Below are 19360 nucleotides of genomic sequence, written 5' to 3'. Positions count from 1 at the left end.
CTAAAAGCACCCTATCAGTGGTCATTGCATAGATCAACCTCCTCTGGAACATGAAGCGAATGCCAACACGTATTGCTGCTCTCACGTTGACGCTCTTGCGATAGCCAAGCCTGCGGCGCGCATCCACTCTGGAGCAACTGCGCCAACTGCAAGGCTCGTTACATGATTTTACGATTGAGATGTGCAACCTGCATTCCATCTGCAGAAATACCCGATCCCACTCATCAATTCAACGTACAGACGCCAATCTGACACCCCACTCGGTTTACCCCATCTAGATTCCAACTGCTCCACGGACCAATGCTCATCTGCAATATGATAATTCTCCACACATCGTTGATCAGCCATAATTGCCAACCCAGGTGGAGGCTTAGGATTTTTTTCCGAAGAATCCTCAGTGGGAGCATTCCCATCTGGAACCCTCTCCCTGCCCCCCTCGCAGGGCGTCTTAGATCTTCACACTACACTATCTAATGCCATGGTCAAGAGATGGCACCTAGATCGAAGCCATGCCTCTGTCGGCAATTCCCATTCCTGGAATTCCCTACGAGTCGCCAAATGAAGAGTGAGCTCTTCACGATCTTACACCAAGAAGGCATCACCTTGGTTGTTACATAAATATCACCAGTTTTCATCGTCCAAATGTTTACCCTGGCCTGCGATTGCCTAGTTACTGATTTTTACATACCACATGTCCACCCTGGATGTGCCTGGCATTCCATTCTGCGAACATCCTGCGCCCGCGCAAGAACCGTTGGTGAGGACCCTTCTGCCTGTCCATCTCGAACTCTTCATCCTAGTGGCGGTCAGGCGGCTCTATCCTATTCTGGAAGTTTTCCCCCTACATGCTCAGGCCTCTAGTGATCCAACCTGGCAACATTCCATTGGCTGATTCCCCCTCCGTCAATAGAGCCAGTTATCCTCGAGCGTGATTCTCCAACCCAACCTTAGCATTGTCCATCCTATTCTTCATACCTCAAGGTTCGCGCCATTTAATCCATGGAACTGTGAGACACAACTAATCCCGTGTTGATAAATCTAGCGTGTGGCTTCATAGATTTCCAATACCCTCTCTGACGACACATATGCATTTCCTGGGGACCCAAATTTCCCCTCACAGCTTGCTACGTTCTTTCATTCCCCCGGCAGAACCTCCCCAGACCCTCTGGACAATTTCCGATCTGCTTCGGATCGATACTTAGTCCCCGGTGCAGTCAATCTGTAGTGGGCGTCCTAAGGACTCTCCAAACTGCGCTCCACGTCCACCGGACAAATCGATATTGCGGGCTGATCGGCGCCATCCACAGTTGGACTTCCCTGTCTATGCAGCGGAAAGGCACATCCCCTGACATGTCCTTAGAGCGCCCAGGTGCAGCTAGCTCTCATTCGGCGTACTTTCATACAAATGACTCTTGCCTAGCATGCTCAACTGTCTGAGGCAAACTTGCCATTCTATCCAAGTCTGACTGCCCTGCAAGGCCATATATTCCAATGTCCTTGTCGGGGCGTGTGTGGGGGTGTGCCTGTATTCCGATCTGTGACTCGCGCGACCATCAGTCACGCGACCCTTTTTGGCAAGCCGGCTCTACGATTCCCTGTAACCCATCCGCTAACCGCATCTGGGGACTCCCATGCAGCCTACCTAATGTCTCAGACCTGGGATCTATATCTGGAATTTCCAGAAATGCCTGACAGCCTTAGATCCCAACTGGCCGAACATCCAATCCGTGCGGCCTGCCCCTCTGCGGCCTTATATTCCTTGCTTTCTGGAGGATTCCTGCACAAGTTAGTTTCAACCTTGCCTAATCTCCTTGGATTTTCCCCTCTGCCCGCCTCTAATTCCAGCTGGCCTTCCTCTGAAAATTAGCCCCGATTGCAGCTAGATCCACCTGTTTTGGTCAGTCCTAAATTTGATTGCTGGTGGAATATAGAGACTCTGCCCCCATGGCGCAAGTCCCAGGGCATCTGATTTATCGAGTTGATTTGGGACACATTTTTGCGTGCAATCTCGTCATGAGCCTCTAAGCGATTAGGGCAGCCCTGGATGGAAGCGAGTTGGATCTAGAGAGCCTGCAGGAAATCAGACTGCGAATGCCACGGTTGGAATCAATAGAGCCGCGAGGGGGCAGCGAGATGGAATGTCCAGGTTGGACCACCTCTAGAGCGCTCTGCTGGGACAAATCCAACGATGGTGAAATGCCTAAGGACGTCTTGAATCTAGAGCCTTGACAGGGAAATCCAGATGGGAATGCCAGGTTGAATCTAGAGCCTGCAGGGGCCAGATGGAAATGCCAGGTTGGAATCTAGAGACCTCAGGGGAAAATCCAGATGGAATGCCAGGTTGGAATCTAGAGCCTGCAGGGAAATCCAGTGAATGCCAGCGTTGAAATCTAGAGCCTGCAGGGAGCAGGGGCAGTCCAGATGGAATGCCAGGTTGGAATCTAGAGCCTGCAGGGGCAGTCCAGATGGAATGCCAGGTTGGAATCTAGAGCCTACAGGGGCAGTGTTCTGGTCTGTCCCAGAGAGTTCAGAAGTAGAATATGTTTATTATGTTGCTGTCAATTATCCCACTATTGTAGCATACACATTAGCCTAATGGCCTGCAATGGATCTGCAGGATAAGAACTCCCACAGTGCCACAGGAAGGTGTTACAGGCCTACCATAGCTGGCTGCAGAAGATTGGATTTGATATAATCTGAAGGGTCACTTGTTCTAGGTCGCTAGGGTTGTCACACACCCTCACTCGCCATTGAGATGATACTGGTGAGAGGATTATGAGATTTGCAGCTCACTTGTATGGCGCACCCCGGTCCCACTGGAAGAACTTTCGCTCGATAGGCCAAAATACAAATAAAATATTAAATGATGTACGTTTTAAAACGTTGCATTTCTATAGGCCCAATAGTCTTTGAGCTCGTATGTGAAACTTTGCCGTTGTTTTTTTGTGTCGTTGAGGATGTAACTTGGATAAATTTGACTGCGCTGACACTTTCCTTTTCTGTGATAGGCCTACTTTTGTGCGGAGGAGGCGACGCCATAGAGGAGAATTCAAGTAAGCCTAGTCCTCCTTCTCATCCTAGCATGGTAAGTGATGTATTTGTATATTAACTCGTAAATACAGGTGAGTTAAGAAGTTATTGTTGACAATACTTTATAGGCTTAACACACAAAACCAAATATATAATCAACATATGTGTTCTTTCTAATAACAAATAGCCTAGAATTGATTGAATGCAAACATTAGATCAATTATTATTTACAACCGTACAACTATAGTTAGGCCAGTCTATCCAAAGGTTCATATGAGATGCCTATGTGGGATAGGGATTATGGATAATAAATCCACGGTCATATTTAGTCAGATAATCCTGAGTTTTAGTAGAGCCGTTTACACCCTGTAGAATTACAGACATCAGTGTGAAATCATTTTTGCCAATTCATGAAAATGTAGAAACAGTGTGTAGAACGAATGGTTAGACAGGTGATTTGTCAACATGACATGATCTTGTAGGGGCTGCTTTTAAGCACTTTCTGACAGAGGGATATGCGAACGCAATATAAACCAATTTGATTGATCACAATATGTGAATGCTGATGGTCCTCCTGTTGTCTCAGATTTTCAGGAGGTTGGGGCCGACACGTTTAGAACTTTGTCGTCTAAGGACCTGTGACTGCAGTGACACGCGTGGAGCAGCGGCTTGACGTGTGCATAGCGTGTGTTATCCTTGAGATGCGACCACCGCTCTGTGCCTTCCACAGTAAACCTCGGACATGGGCCGCACACAGACACACAACCCCTGACCACCCTAAGGCACACCCCGCCCCCCTCCCTATCTCTTCCCCTCTATTTTCTTCCATCCCTCGCTCCCTCCAGCTCCCTCGCTATCCGTATGGTGTCCTTTGGTTCCTCCTGCTTGCCGCCCTGTGCCTTTGGCCCATTGGACCCTCCCCTGCTCACGCTGCTCACTTCCGTGTAGGGGTTGTAGGGCCGTGGTCATGTGACCCTCTCTTCTCCAAGGCGCTGCCGAGTGTGGCGGCCCAGCTGGCCGTCAACCGCATCAACAGGTAGGGATGAGTTCAACACACGTTTTCCCCAATTGATTAGTTTAGGAAATATGCTTACTTAAGTTATGCAGGGGGAAAATGCCACAAATACTTTGAATTCAGAACATAATCTTGTTTATTTTAAGGTATCTGTCCCAAATTTTCAAATCGCTATGGATACCTTCGATCAACTAATCGATTAATCTGTCTGGTATGTCTCAATAGAGACCCTGTCCTCTCACTGGCTGCCACTTTTGATTATGTCATTCTGGAAGAGAAGTGTGAGACTTCCAGGGCTCTGGATGGGTTCATGGGCTTCTATACCAGGTTTGTTGTAATGTACATTACTTTTCTTTACAATATGTCCAAAAAATCCTGTCAGGATGCTACAGGGCGACTTGACACGTTCATTCATTAATTCACCAGGGCTACAGGCTTCATCGGGCCGGCCAACCCTGGGTACTGTGACGCTGCATCGCTACTGGGCAAAGGCTGGAACAAGGTGGGTGATGGTAGTAAATATCTTCTATTCATGTAATGGATTCTATTCCATTCCGTTATATTCCATTCTATTCTCTCCTCTCCCCAGGCGGTGTTTTCGTGGGGATGTGTTGGCTATGAGCTGGATGATGTCCGGAACCACCCTACCTTTGCCCGTTCCATGCCCCGACCCACCTGGGTGCTGATCAGCCTCATGCAGCACTTCCGCTGGGCACAAGTTGTCATCATTGCCTCCTCAGAGGACAGCTGGGTTGGAACCTCCACAAAGGTACACACACACACACACACACACACACACACACACACACACACACACACACATACACACACACACACACACACACACACACACACACACACACAACACACACCACACACAACACAACACACACACACACACACACACACACACACAACACTCTGTGCATGTGACATTAAAACTTGAAACAAGAGGTGGCTATTTGGAAATGGGGATGGATACAAGCCGAATGGAGAATGCACTGCAGTTGCGCAGCGGTCTAAGGCACTGCATCCTCAGTGCTAGAGGCGTCACTAAGACCCTGGTTTGATTCCAGCTGTATCACAGCGGTCTAAGGCACACTGCATCTAGTGCTAGGGTGTCACTACAGACCTGGTTGATTCCAGGCTGTATCACAGCGGTCTCTAAGGCACTGCATCTCAGTTGCTAGAGGTCGTCACTACAGACCCTGGGTTTGATTCCAGGCTGTATCACAGCGGTCTAAGGCACTGCATCTCAGTGCTAGAGCGTCACTACAGACCTGGTTTGATTCCAGGCTGTATCACAGCGGTCTAAGGCACTGCATTCCAGTGCTAGAGGCGTCACTACGACCTGGCAGTCAGCCTGCATCCAGAGCTCATGGTTCGTCCCAGGCTGTGTCACAACCAGCCGTGATCGGGAGTCCCATAGGGCGGCGCACAATTGGCCAGCGTCGGTATTTTGGGGGGGTTATGGCCTTCATAGTAAATAAGAATTTGTTCTTAACTGACTTGCCGTAGTTAAATAAAGGTTACATTGTGAATAATGCAGAAGCATGTGACTGTAAAAGCCTCAGGAGTAGACACATTTAGAAAGCCTTTATGGATCGAACTACTTGGCTAATGCAATGGCCAGGATAAGACAGACACAGACACACTACTGGCTAATGCATGGCCAGAAAGACAGACACAGACACACCTACTTGCTAAGCAATGGCCAGGATCAAGACAGACACTAGACGACACGTACCTGGCTAATCCATGGCCAGGATAAGACAGACACCAGACACACTACCTGGCTAATGCATGGCCAGATATAGACAGACATAGACACACTCTGGCTATCATGAGGATAGACAGACACCAGACACACTACCTGGCTAATGCATGGCCAGGATAAGACAGACACCAGACACACTACCTGGCTAATTGCATGCCAGGATAAGACAGACACCAGACACACTACCTGGCTAATGCATGCCAGGATAAGACAGACACCAGACACACTACCTGGCTAATGCATGGCCAGGATAAACAGACACAGACACACTACCTGGCTAATGCATGGCCAGGATAAGACAGACATCAAAACACACTACTGGCTAAGAATGCCAGGATAAGACAGACACCAGACACACTACCTGGCTAATGCATGGCCAGGATAAGACAGACACCAGACACACTACCTGCTAATGCATGGCCAGGATAAGACAGACACCAGACACACTACTGGCTATGCATGGCCAGGAATAAGACAGACACCAGACACACTACCTGGCTAAATGCATGGCCAGGATAAGACAGACACCAGACACACTAACCTGCTAATGCATGGCCAGGATAAGACAGACTCCAGACACACTACCTGGCTAATGCATGGCCAGGATAAGACAGACACCAGACACACTACCTGGCTAATGCATGGCCAGGATAAGACAGACACCAGACACGCTACTTGGCTAAGTGGCATGGCCAGGATAATAAGCAGACACCAGACACACTACTTGCTAATGCATGGCCAGGATAAGACAGACACAGACACACTACTTGGCTAATGCATGGCCAGGATAAGACAGACACCAGACACACTACCTGGCTAATGCATGGCCAGGATAGACAGACACAACCAGACACACTACCTGGCTAATGCATGGCCAGGATAAGACAGACTCCAGACACACTACTCCGTGGCTAATGCATGGCCAGGATAAGACAGACACCAGACACAGCTACTGGCAATGCATGGCCAGGATAACAGACACCAGACACGCTACTTGGCTAATGCATAGGCCAGGATAAAGACATGACACCCTAGATCACAGTGAGCTGTACTTGGCTAATCATGCATGAGAAACAGGAGTAAGACAGGAAACCAGACACACTACCTGGCTAATGCATGGCCAGGATAAGACAGACACCAGACACACTACCTGGCTAATGCATGGCCAAGATAAGACAGACACCAGACGCACGGTTGTTGAACCAGCTTTCGTTATAGCAGGGAAAGGGTGGCCTATAAGGGCTTGTTTTCTAATCAACAAAATGTAAAACAAGCCATTTTTACAGGAAAATAACGGACATATTTCTAAATACTAGTGTCACCGGGTTATCTAATCTCTCGTTCCATGGTGGACATATAGTAAAAATAACGGTACAAAGAACTACATAGATAAAAAGGGATGTACGATGACTGTTTTTGTTTCTCCCAAACTTGATCTTTTCATAAAGCTTTGGTGATTAAGATTTATTTCAAAGCGGTCTCACGAGACAAACCCTTTATCCATAGTCTTAACTACTTGGCCAATGCACTAGGCAGGACAAAACAAAGACGCCTTCATTGAGAGGAGGGAAGGCTATGCTTGATTTTTAATGAAATTAAACTAAATGGGATAATTTGTTTTTTATGTTTTTTATGTTTCTAAATGCGAGGTTTATGGGCACAAAAAGCACATCTCTCTTGTTCCAGTTGCATCTGGGCACTGTGTGTCACGGCTGGATAGGCTGCGCATTCGTTGTCAAAATCCATGTCATAACCATTAGACCAACCATTCCCACTATACTGAAATTGGCACTTTGGCGCACCTCAGCGCAAGCAAGCTCATATAAAACAGGTAAATTACCAATTGTGGGTTTGAAAATAGAAGAGCGCAGGCTTTAACAGATCGTTAGAGTTCGGCACTAACGCCACTTTAACGTCAGCCGAAAAGGCTTTTCCAATAAGAATAATAATGTTTTATTATTGTTATGTTGTTATTATTATTATTATTATTATCATTATTATTATTTATGTATTTATTTAAACAGAATGTTACTGTGTTGGGCACTAATAAAATTACAAGTCATGTTTTTATACTGTAACTTTGTCTAATAAGGACCTATGACTGCTGACCTTTCTGCAGGTGGCCAACTCTCTGAGGAGTCATGGGATGCCGGTGAGGCTGGTGGTTACCATCGGTAACGACCCTGGTAGTGTCAGGAAGACCCTGGCCAAGCTCAAGAAGGTGGAGGACCTACGATGTGAGTACTGATATCATACACAAGGAGGAATGCTACTTTGACTCTATATCTTTAGAAGGGAGGAAGCCACTTTACACTATCGAGAAAGACTTATGTTCAGTTTGAATATTTCACAAAGTGTGACTGGTTGTGATATGGTGGAACTCAAACTTTCACTTACTCAGTCAAGTCAAGTTCATTTCTTAGATTGCCAGTAAGCTATAGGCAGGTAGCCTTGAGGTAAGATCTTTGGGCCAGTATCCAAAAGCTTGCTGGTTTCGAATCCCAGAAAGACAAGGAATGACATGGTGAAAAATCTGTAGTTGGGCCCTTGAGCAAGGCACTTGACCCCAATCGCTTCAGGGGCGCTGGACAATCATGACCCCACTCCCTGTGGGTGTCTCAGGGGCGCGGGTGTCTCAGGGGCGCGGGTGTCTCAGGGGCGCGGGTGTCTCAGGGGCGCGGGTGTCTCAGGGGCGCGGGTGTCTCAGGGCCGGGTGTCTACAGGGCGGCGGGTGCTCAGGGGGGGGTTTGGTCTCAGGGCGCGGGGTGTCTCAGGGCGCGGGTGTCCTCAGGGGCGCGGGTGTCCTCAGGGGCGGGTGTCTCGGGGGCGCGGGTGTCTCAAGGGGCGCGGTGTCTCAGGGGCACGGTTGTCTCAGGGGCGCGGGTGTCTCCCAGGGGGCGGCGGGTGTCTCAGGGGCTGCCGGGTGGTTTCAAGGGGCGCGGGTGTCTCAGGGGGCGCGGGTTGTCTTCAGGGGCGCGGGTGTTCAGGGGGTGCGGGGTGTCTTCAGGGGCACGGGGTTGTCTCAGGGGCGCGGGTGTCCCTCAGGGGCGCGGGTGTCCTCAGGGGCGCGGGTGTATCAGGGGCGCGGGTGTTTCAGGGGCGCGGGTGTCTCAGGAGCGTGGGTGTTTCGAGGCCGCGGTGTCTCAGGAGCGCGGGTGTCTCAGGGGTGCGGGTGTCCTCAGGGGCGCGGGTGTCCTAGGGGCGGCGGGTGTCTCAGGGGTGCGGGTGTCTTAGGGGCGCGGGTGTCTCGGGGCGCGTGGGTGTCTCAGGGGGAGTTGGGATATGCAAGACCAATTTCATTACACACTTGTGTGTAACAGGATACATATAAGCACCCCCCCCCCCAAAATAATGTATAAGCTCTTCCTCTTTTCTCTTTCCACTTCCCCCTGTATTCTCTCGTTACTCCCCCTAGTGGTGATCATGTGTATGCACTCTGCCCTGATCGGAGGGGGACCTCAGAAGCTCCTGCTAGAAACAGCCCAGGACATGAGAACTGACCGAGGATCCCTGGTGTTCCTACCCTACGACACCCTACTCTACAGCCTACCCTACCACAACGTCACCTACCCTGCCCTGAGGAGCAACAGCAAGCTACTCAAGGTGATCAGTCTTGGTTGTTGTTGTGTGTCAGCATATGTAAGAGTATTCGTTGCAAATGTGTGTGTATTTTCAGTTGAATTGTATGTCCGGATTGACACCCGTCTTGCCCTAACTGTTTTATTCTGTTTGCCCATCTAATAACGATGTTTACTAGTCTGACTTTAATCCTCAATCCCTTTATAATGTGTGTATTGTTGTTTGTCACATGACTAAGGAAAACTGTATATGTGTTCTAAATCTGGCAAATAAAATGGATTCATTCATTTAATTTAAAGGCCTACGATGCAGTGTTGACAATCACTATAGACTCTCCCAGGACATCTTTCTACCAGGCCTATCAGGAGGCTATAAACAGGGGAGAGATAGCGGGGAATGTCAAGCAAACAAGGTAAATACATACGGGGGGTGTGTGTGTGTGTGTGGTGTGTGTGTGTGTGTGTGTGGTTGGTGTGTGTGTGTGTGTGTGTGTGTGTGTTTGTGTGTGTGTGTGTGTGTGTGTGTGTGTGTGTGTGGTGTGTGTGGTGGTGTGGTGGTGTGTGTGTGTGGTGTGTGTGTGTGTGTGGTGTTTGGTGTGTATTTCTGCGTTGTTCACCATCTTGAATTCCCCCTCGCTCTCTCTCTCCATCTCACTTTCCCGCCCATCTCTCCTCTCCAGGTGTCTCCTCTTGTTGGGACCATCTACAGCTCCGTGCTGTTCATGGCCCATGCTGTCCACAGGGTCAAGGCCTCAGGGGAGTGGCTCTCTGGGGGAACCTGGCCCGACACACCCACAACCTGGCCTTCCAGGTACATGGATGATTCAATGACTTATACGTATCAATACTGTATTTCTCTGTTGGCACTGGCCACCCGGGGTAGTTTCATACATGGACACTGATGATTTAAAGGGGCAATCTGGGATTCAACAACAAGAAAGTGGTTACCCCACCACTTTTTGGGGAAACCAGCTGAGGCTTGATGCTGGAGAAATGCAACCACAAAGTTAATAGATGGCAATATGATGCAAGGACCTTCCATGATATCAACATGATCGTTTTAACCATGTTTTGAAGGACTGACCGTCCATGATTACAACATGATAGTTTTAACCATGTTTCGAAGGACTGACCGTCCATGATTAATCACTGATAGTTTTAACCATGTTTTGAAGGACTGACCGTCCATGATATCAACATGATAGTTTTAAACCATGTTTTGAAGGACTGACCGTCCATGATATCAACATGATAGTTTTAACCATGTTTGAAGGACTGACCGTCCATGAAATCAACATGATCATTTAAACCATGTTTTGATGGACTGACCGTCCATGATATCAAACATGATTCGTTTAATCTTGTTTTCAGGCTGTATTATTATTCAGTACTAAACCTGCCAGGGCTCCAGCCACCCTGACACACACACAACACGCACGCACGCACGCACGCACGCACGCACGCACTTACGCACGCACGCACCGCACACACACACACCACACACACACACACACACACACACAACACACACAAACACACACACACACACACACACACACACACAACACACACACACACAACACAACACACACACAAACACACACACACACACACACACACCTAACCCTGTCTAAGCAGTTCTGTGATCTGTTCCAGGGCTTCAGCCACCCTGTGAGAACTAACATGTCTGGAGCCGGCTTGGCTGACTACGTAGTTCTGGATACAGATGGGAAGAGCTGGGACCTCAGGCCCACACACAGGTAGGATGGGAGAGTGACCCTAACACTACTGCATCCGTACAGAACAGACATGTGGCTGACATTGTGAGGTTAGGATAATGGTTATATGGTGACGTAGTATGTTGATGATATTGGTGGTTAACGCTTTGGTATCAAACTCATTTTGCCCCGGGTGCTGCGTTCTGTCTTCAATGAGGATATATTTCCTCTCRGTCAAAATTAGCAAAAAAACAAGCCCTCTAACCTTCGTTTTGGGAGTTTTTGGATGCTCTTTGACTATCTAGCTTWKATTTTGGTGATTATCAGTGAGCTAGCCACTGTGTGAATATAGGTCTGTTATCATTTATACAAAGTTTTCATTTGGTTTGAGTCATTGGTTTGAGTCATTCACAGATCACTGCACCTGTARATAGCCCATCTGTAAATAGCCCATCCAACTACCTCATCCCAATACTGRATTTAGTTATTTATCTTGCTTCTTTGCACCCCAATATCTCTACTTGCACATTCATATATATATATATACATGTATATATTCTGCACATCTACCATTCCAGTGTTTAATTGCTATATTGTAATTACTTCGCCACCATGGCCTATTTATTGCCTTACCTCCCTTATCCTACCTCATTTGCACATACTGTATGTAGGCTTTTTCTACTGTATTGTTGACTGTATGTTTGTTAATTCCATGTGTAACTCTGTGTTGTTGTATGTGTCGAACTGCTTTGCTTTATCTTGGCCAGGTCGCAGTTGCAAATGAGAACTTGTTCTCAACTYMCCTACCTGGTTAAYTAAAGGTGAAATAAACAATTTAAACAGTGGTGYAAAAAGTACCCAATTGTCATACTTGATTTAAAAGTAAAGATACCTTAAGAGAAAATTACTCAAGTAAAAGTGAAAGTCACCCAGTAAAATACTACTTGAGCAAAAGTAGGTATTTGGTTTTAAATATACTTAAGTATCAAAAGTAAATGTAATCGCTAAAATATACTTAAATATCAAAAATAAAAGTATAAATCATTTTAAATTCCTTATATTGAGTAACCCAGACAGTAACCCAGATTTTCTTGTTTTTTAAATTTACGGATAGCCAGGGGCACACTTCAACAGTCAGACATAATTTACAAACAAATCATTTGTGTTTAGTGAGTCTGCCAGATCAGAAGCAGTAGGGATGAGCAGGGATGTTCTCTTGATAAGTGCGTGAATTGGGCCATTTTCCTGTCCTGTAAAGCATTAAAAATGTAATGAGTATTTTGGGGTAGCATGAGTAAAAAGTACATGATTTTCTTTAGGAATGTAGTGGAATAAACATTGTCAAAATTATAAATAGTGAAGTAAAGTACAGATACCCCCAAAAATGACTTAAGTAGTACTTTAAAGTATTTTTACTTAAGTACTTTTCACCACTGATTTTAAAGTACTGTATATTGAGTTTGTCCATTATTATTTATTTTTTTACTCAAACCACCCGTGGGTCGTATATTTGACACCCCTGTTCTACAGGATAGACATAATTCTGGTGAGGTTAGGGTTAGTACTCGTACTACTAATGTTAAAGACGCACTCCAGCTATGTTTGAACTTTAGTGTTAAAAAACTAAATCCCACSTATAAATGCAGTAAAGTACACACACTTAAAAAGTTGTTGTGAGCAAAATATTTTTGGGTTGTTGAAAGAACTGCATACTTCATGGTGTAGGCCAATCACGGCGTTGATCTGATGGTGCTCTCTGATGTCATCGGCCTTCTCCCTTTGCTTGAAGAACAATAGAGGAGCGTTAGAGAACTAAGGAAGAAACACTCACCCCTCCTCTTGTGATGTCATGACTGACCTGGACCACCTATTGAGATGTGCCTTTTGTTCAGTAAATCAGGTGTTAAATGAGGTGAAAAGGAGACAGGAGTGTGACTTTACCCATAACCCCTTCCCGTACAGGATTGAGATGGCTGCTGACATGGTGAGGTTCCTGGGTAGAGATATCCACTTCCCACACGGTATCTCCCCCAAGACTGACTCCAACTGTTGGTTCATCAAAGGCATCATCTGCACTGGAGGTACACACACAGATGCAGATACGCAAAAACACACAGACACACACAGACACACACAGACACACACAGACACAGGCAAATGTTCCTTGATGTATAGTTAACATAAAGCATGGTATTAGTAACATAAGGGTACACCGTTTTCTTTCAATCACTTTGTTTGTGGTACATTTTCACAAAACAGATAATCAAAATGGCTCATTTTTCAAAACACGAAGCACATTTTCAACAAACAAATTCACAAAATTCACCAAATCACTCTTTTAATTTGGATGCATATTCAATCTCACTATCTGCTTTTTCAAAATGCAATATTCACTTCACTTTTGATATGATTTTCTTGTCATTTGTTAACAGTATAATTAACTTTCAGTTAATCAAACTGCTCAAATCTGATAACTACTAAACCAAAATGATGTAATGCCTAATTAAATCAAATCAAATTTCATTAGTCACATGAAATTTGACTACAGAGTAATGCTACCTACGAGAACTCCAACGTCGTCCTCTATGAGGTCAGACAGAGTAGTGCTACCTACGAGAACTCCAACGTCGTCCTCTATGCAAGGTTCAGACAGAGTGTGCTACCTACGAGAACTCCAACGTCGTTCTCGTATGGTCAGACAGAGTAGTGCTAACTACGAGAACTCCAACGTCGTCCCTCGTATGAGGTCAAGACAGAGTAGTGTACCTAACGAGAACTCCAACGTCGTCCTCTATGAGGTCAGACAGAGTAGTGCTACCTACGAGAACTCCAACGTCGTCCTCTATGAGGTGAGACAGAGTAGTGTTCTTGGGCACAGGGACTATGGTGGTCTGCTTAAAACATGTTGGTATTATAGACTCAGACAGTGAGAGGTTAAAAATGTCAGCGAAGACACTTGCCAGTTGGTCAGCGCATGCTCGCAGTACACGTCCTGGCAATACGTCTGGCCCTGCGGAATGTTGACCTGTTTAAAGGTCTTACTCACATTGGCTGCYGAGAGCGTGATCACACAGTCTTCTGGAACAGCTGGTGCTCTCATACATGTTTCAGTGTTATTTGCCTCGAAACGAGCATAGAAGTAGTTAGGCTCGTGTCACTGGGCAGCTCTCAGCTGTGTTTCCCTTTGTAGTGGTTTGCAAGCCCTGCCACATCCGACGAGCGTCCGAGTCGGTGTAGTACGATTAACGTATATATAGTTTATTAATAGCTGCTGAACACTGTAACATTCTATGTATTTACCTCACAAATGTATCAGTTTGACATCAATTTATGTTGGAAAGTAAAACCAAATCATGTATGGATGTGGCTGTAAATACTACATCCTCATTCTCCATCAGCCAGTGTGCTTCAATAGGACAAAGAGGAAAGACTCCCTATGTGCTACCATTATAGCGTAGTGTACAATGCACTGCTGAAATACCTGGGATTATACAGTATATAACAATACATTCCACCCAGTATCTGAATTTCATTGATACACTGTAAACTGATTTCAAGCAGAGAGACAGGTGATACTGTGTCAGTTGACAAGTCACGTAGAAAAGGTGATATTGTACAATTATCCATGGGGCAGAAATGGCATACAACATCGTTGTAAGTTTTTACCGTAGCCGACTGGTTTACAATACCACTGTATCTGATTATTTGACCTACTGTATGCTGTATGTACTGTGGTACTGTAGTACTGTATGTACTGTAGTACTGTACTACTGTATGTACTGTGGTACTGTAGTACTGTATGTACTGTATGTARTMTATAAGGATAATGAAACTAAAATTGTGCATGTSAAGTTATAGTCAAATTCTGTATGGAAAATTATATTTACAATCTACTATTCTTTCTAACAGCACTGTAGTACAGCACTGTAGTACTGTATGTACTGTATGTACTGTAGTACTGTATGTACTGTATGTACTGTAGCACTCTATGTAATGTGGTGCTGTATGTATTGTAGTACTGTAGTACTGTAATACTCTATGTACTGTAGTACGCTATGTACTGTAGTACTGTATGTATTGTAGTACTGTATGTATTGTAGTACTGTATGTAACGTAGTTTTACTCTGATTTTAATGTGGTTACTGATGTATTGTAGTATCTGTATGTATTGTAGTTACCTGTATGTACTGCTATACCATGTACTGTGGGTCAACTGTATTGTAGGTAGTACGGTATGTATTGTGGTGTGAGTACCTATAGTATGTAGTACTCTATGTAATAGTGGTAGTATGTATTGATAGTACTGTATGTATTAGTAGTACTGTTTGTACTCGTGAGTACTACTATGTACTTGGTGGGTACTTATGTATGTTACTGTATGTATTGTAGTACTGATATGTACTGAGTTTCTATGCACTGCTGGTACTGTATGTATGTGAGACTGGTATGTTGTATCTAGTAGTAAACTGTAGGTACATCTATGGATTGTGGTACTGTATGTATGTATAGTACTGTATAATGTATAACTGTTACTGATAGTTATTTGTATGTGTACTGTAATTGTATATGTTTGTATGTATGACTGTATGTAATGTAGTAGCTCTATGTGAATTGGTTACTGTATTGTACTGTATGACTATGTATGGTAGCTGTAGGTATTGTGTAATTGTAATGTATTATGTGAGTACTGTATGGTAACGTGTAGTATCTATGTAATGGTTACTGTTGTACTTGTGTATGATAATGTGTTACTGTATGTACTGTAGTACTGATATATGTACTGTAGTCATACATACCACAGTAACATACAGTACGTTGTCAGTCCACTCAGTACATACAGTTCCACAGTACATACAGACACATGACATGTAGGTACCTGTGGTACTGTTGTACTGTCGACTGTAGTGTACTGTAGTACTGTATGTACTGTGGTACTGTATGTAATGTGGTACTGTATGTACTGTGGTACTGTATGTACTGTAGTACTGTATGTACTGTGGTACTGTATGTACTGTGGTACTCTATGTACTGTAGTACTCTATGAACTGTGGTACTGTATGTACTGTGGTACTCTATGTACTGTGGTACTGTATGTACTGTATAAGGAAACTAACTGTAAGACTGACATATTTCTCAACATGCTCACATTGATACATGCCATTGGATACACATTATGTAAAGAATTGTGCATGTAAAGTTATAGTCAAATACTGTATGGAAAATTACCATCTAATATTTGTGTGTTCAGCACTTCTAAAACAACAGTTTTTAAAACGTGTATCTTGTATGTTTTGCTATTGGACTTAACGTTAGRTAAAATGACTAAATGGTGAGCATATGTCGACTAAACTAAATGTTCTCATGGTATTTCACGGAAAACTTGAATGCACAATCAAAGGTTCTGAACAGAAGATAGGGGGTGTTACAAGTGTTATCAGTTTAGAGTTTTGTACTTAAGAGTTTTGAAAATACTTGTGAAAATAACGATTGAAAAAAACGATTGAAAAATTGCTGAAATGTTTTCCCCAGGTGTGGATCTGTTCTCTGCTGTTGGGATCTTCCTGGGATTCGTCCAGATGGGTTTCGTCTTGTTTATTCTAACCTACTGCATCAAGTAAAGCTCTACAACATGATCTTGCCTATACAGTCCTTCTCCCACACGTTCCCCGATACATACTGGCCACAGTTCCAAACTAATGGGATAGATAGGCACCATCTAACTCTTAACATCTTAGTTGTCTGACCAGTTGAGTTGAGTGAACTGTCCCTGAAGTGTTAGCATTGGCCCTTTTAAGGGCCACCCCTAGAGTGAATGTGTAACATAATCCTATTGGTTATGGTCTTAATGAGGTCAACCATCCATCATTTCTCTTTGTTTACGTCTCTGTCTCTTGTTGTCTAGGCGACGCATCAACCACATCCGTTTGTTCCGGGGTCCCAACAAGATCCTGCTCACCCTTGACGACGTCACCTTCATCAACCCGTCGCTTAGCAACAAGGTCAGCAGTTAAAGACCAATGTTAAATATTCAAATAGACAATTTACTTCTTCAACTTTTAAGAAACTTTTTTTGTTGCTTTTTCATTTGAGCCTTTTCTATTTGCAAAATGTTTATATATTTTTTATTTAAAAAACAATTATTGAATGTACAGAGCGACAGACCGGAACAGTTGGGGGCAGGGGTCCATGTTCTTTACTGACTTGCCTAGTTAAATAAATGTCAAATAAATAAATAAATGTTGTAGTGAAACTTAAACTAAGATGTCTACTCTCTAACATTTTCAGAAGCTTAGTATAGACAGTAACAGAAAGATCTGTGGAGTCTCTCTGACGAGCCATTCACAGCACAGCCCCACGTCCCCCTTCTCTGAACAATCACCTGCTACCTACGAGAACTCCAACGTCGTCCTCTATGAGGTGACACAGAGTAGAGTGGTTGATTGATTGATCAAATGTTTGATTCATTTGTGATGACAAACTGCGTTAATTAAATACATGTTTGTGATGAACATCTGAGGGGGAAAATCTTGACTATTATGGCCCGATATCTTAATATTGGTTCAGTAAGATAGATTTGGAGCCAACTACAAACAAACTGACACATACTTGTAATATGCTATTTTAATATTTGATACCATAGATAAATAAAATGGTTTTTTTTTGTTCTCCAGGGAGACTGGGCGTGGCTGAAGAGACTACCTCATGGAGCATTCAGGAACATCAACCCCAAAACCAGTGACGTGTTTGAATTGGTGGGTTTCCTTTAGAAATATATATTCATTCATGTTTATTCATATCCACGGGTAAAGTTTCCTTTAATGTTGATGCTGCTCTGTTGTTGTTGTATTTTCAGTAGTTCTCCACCCTGTTGCAAATACGATACCAAATCCATACAATTCCTACTTCGATCTGCACTGACCCCCTAACCTCTAACCCCTGACCCCCCCCCCACACACACACACACAGATGAAGGACATGCGACATGAGAACATTAACCTTTTCCTGGGTTTCTTCCACGACTGTGGAGTGTTTGCCATCGTAACCGAGTTCTGCACCAGGGGAAGCATGGAAGACCTACTGCTCAATGAGGATGTCAAACTGGATTGGATGTTCAAGTCATCACTACTTTAGGTTGGGTTTCCGAGTTTAGACATATTATTTTTATTACTCTCCAGTAATCATGTTTAGTCACTTTCATATCCACTCACAGCGGTAATGATTCTCATTTAATGTAATGCATGCACTGCTTTTTGCTGTTGGCTTTGTTGTATCCTTTCAGTAGTTCATACCTGCCTACCTCGTCTTGCAAATTGCCAGCTAGCTATAGGTTCCATAGGCAATTACCTGAACTTCCTAGTACAGATCTGCACTGCTTCCACACATAACTCCTAATCCCCTGACCGCTCACACCACCCCCCCCCACACACCACACAGCACTGAGAGGACAATGGTCAATGAGAACATTTAACCTTTTCCTGGGTTTTCTTGCCACCGACTAGTGGGTGTTTTGCCATCGTAGCCCAGAGTCTGCACCAGGGAGAAGCATAGAGAGACTATCTGCTCAATGAGGATGTCAAAACTGGAATTGGATTATCACACAGTATCACTACTTTGTTGGATTATTAAGGTTAAAGGGTGTGAGGGACGGGAGGGGGATGGTGGGAGGGAGGAGTAGAGGGAGAGGGCGGAGTACCCCTCTCACGGAGAGGAGACGGAGCAGGAGAGTAGCATTCGGAGGGAGAGGAGTAGTGACAGCCCAGGTAGAGGGCGAGGCAGCAGGAGAGGGAGGAGAGGAGAGGAGAGGAGAGCGCTATGGGGGATGGATGATTCACGTCATCACTGACTCGCTCGGGACAGCCCTTGGATTAAGGGAGGGACGGGATGGGAAGGAGGCGAGGGAGGGAGGGAGGGAGGGAGGCTACGAGGAGGGAGGGAGGGAGGGACTCCATGGCGGAGCGGAGGGAGGCGGCTTCTGATTTATTTCAAGGTGCTGCGATGTTGCAAGTCATCACTACTAGATGCTCAGATCCCGCTTATCTAACGTGAGGAGAGGAACGGGTAAAGACGGGATAGACTAGGCACACAAGTTCAGACTTACAGCGCACGGCAACCGAAGGGACGATTGTTAGGAGAACAAGGGTAGGAGATTTGAAAGTGCCTACAGGCTCAGTAGGAGGGAGTGCTGTGGCAGGCGGAGGGAGACGGTAGGGAGGGACAGCGCTGGGAGGGGAGGGTTCTAAAG

General features: G+C 45.1%; 1 pseudogene; it reads left to right on the top strand.

Annotated features, from left to right (window-relative positions):
* Positions 1-2812: 2812 nt before the first annotated feature.
* The window catches only part of LOC112072031 (retinal guanylyl cyclase 2-like), a 38332-nt pseudogene continuing 21784 nt past the window's right edge, over positions 2813-19360 (top strand).

This window comes from Salvelinus sp. IW2-2015, unplaced genomic scaffold (genome assembly GCF_002910315.2).
Source record: "Salvelinus sp. IW2-2015 unplaced genomic scaffold, ASM291031v2 Un_scaffold1805, whole genome shotgun sequence".
Classification (NCBI taxonomy): domain Eukaryota; kingdom Metazoa; phylum Chordata; class Actinopteri; order Salmoniformes; family Salmonidae; genus Salvelinus; species Salvelinus sp. IW2-2015.
Note: the sequence above shows the minus strand (reverse complement) of the source record. Positions and strands in the feature narration are given on the sequence as shown.